The following is a 2,044-nucleotide window of genomic DNA, read 5'->3' as shown; positions in this document are numbered from 1 at the left end:
AGGTTCAGGATCAATTTCAACAAGAGTGCCTTTATCCTTGTTCCTGCTCATATGAAGAGAAGAAAACAAGAAAAGAAAGAGGAATCCTCTATGTCACAGTATAGAGATTCCTTTATGTTAGTAGAAAAAAAAAGGGGGAAGAAAGTAGAAGAGGGGGTTCGGATATTTAGGTGAAGAGAGGTGAAGAGAAGTGTTAGTAATTAAATAATTAAATAGAATAAGAAAAGAGAGGGAGAATTTCGAAAATAATTTTGAAAAAGGGGTTAGTAATTTTCGAAAATTAGAGATAAGATAAGATTAAAATTAAAATTTAAAACAAAAGAATTTTTGAAAAAGAGACGAGATATTTTCGAAAATTAGAGAGGGAAAAGTAGTTAGGTGGTTTTGAAAAAGATAAGAAACAAACAAAAAGTCAAAGAGTTAGTTGAAAAAGATATTAAAATCAAATTTGACAAGATAAGAAGATAAGAGGTTAGATAAGATATTTTGAAATCAACTTTTGAAAAAGATAAAATTTTTGAAAAAGATAAAGATAAGATTAAAGACAAAAATATTTAATTCAAAAGAATTTTTAAAATTACTTACTTCACTAACAAGAAACTACAAGATAAGATTCTAGAACTTAAAGATTGAACCTTTCTTAACAAAAAAGTAACAAACTTCAAATTTTTGAATCAATCACATTAATTGTTAGCTAATTTTCGAAAATTTGATATAAAGATAAGAAAAAGATTTTGAAAAGATAAGATTTTTAAAATTGAAAATTTGACTTGACTTGTAGGAAACAACTAATTTTGAAAATTTTTGACTAAGTCAACTCAAATTTTCGAAAATTTGGAGAAAAATAAGGAAAAGATATTTTTTATTTTTGAATTTTTAATTATGAGAGAGAAAAACACAAACATGACCCAAAACGTGAAAATTTTGGATCAAACACATAATGCATGCAAGAACACTATGAATGTCAAGATGAACACCAAGAACACTTTGAAGATCATGACGAACATCAAGAACATATTTTTGAAAAATTTTTGATGCAAAGAAAACATGCAAGACACCAAACTTAGAAATTTTTAATGCTTGAAAAATATGAATGCAAAGATGCACATGAAAAACAATAAACAACACAAAACAAGAAATCATCAAGATCAAACAAGAAGACTTGTCAAGAACAACTTGAAGATCATGAAGAATACTATGAATGCATGGAATTTTCGAAAAATGCAAGAAAAAATTTTAAAGCATGCAATTGACACCAAACTTAAAAATTGACTCAAGACTCAGACAAGAAACACAAAATGTTTTTGATTTTTATGATTTTATTAATTTTTTTTTGGATTTTTATTAATTTTTTCGAAAATAAAATTTGGAAAAAAGAAAAAGAAAAGAAAAATTTTGAAAAAGATTTTTGAAAAAAGAAAATTACCTAATCTGAGCAACAAGATGAACCGTCAGTTGTCCATACTCGAACAATCCCCGGCAACGGCGCCAAAAACTTGGTGGACGAAATTGTGATCCTTAAAGTTGTACTCCCTCTTGGTATTTGCATGAGATTTATTTAATGGCTCTTTCAAAAATACACCAAAGAGATCATGGTATGATGAATTGGGATCTTTAATGATCCCTGGTAATGGCACATGTGATCACAACTCCATTCAACTAACCAGCAAGTGTACTGGGTCATCCAAGTAAGACCTTACGTGAGTAAGGGTCGATCCCACAGAGATTATTGGTATGAAGCAAGCTATGGTCACCTTGTAAATCTCAGTTAGGCAGATTAAATAGTTATGGGTTTTGAAAATTAATAATAAATAGAAAATAAAAAGGGATAGAAATACTTATGTAAAGCAATAGTGGGAATTTCAGATAAGTGTGTGAAGATGCTGTGCTCCTTTCGTATCTCTATTTTCTTATTACATTCATCCAATCCTTCCTACTCCTTTCCATGGCAAGCTGTATGTAAGGCATCACCGTTGTCAATGGCTACATCCCATCCTCTCAGTGAAAATGGTCCTATGCTCTGTCACAGCACGGCTAATCATCT

The sequence above is a fragment of the Arachis duranensis genome, chromosome 3 (assembly GCF_000817695.3).
Source record: "Arachis duranensis cultivar V14167 chromosome 3, aradu.V14167.gnm2.J7QH, whole genome shotgun sequence".
In the NCBI taxonomy this organism is placed as follows: domain Eukaryota; kingdom Viridiplantae; phylum Streptophyta; class Magnoliopsida; order Fabales; family Fabaceae; genus Arachis; species Arachis duranensis.
This window is presented reverse-complemented; position numbering follows the sequence as displayed.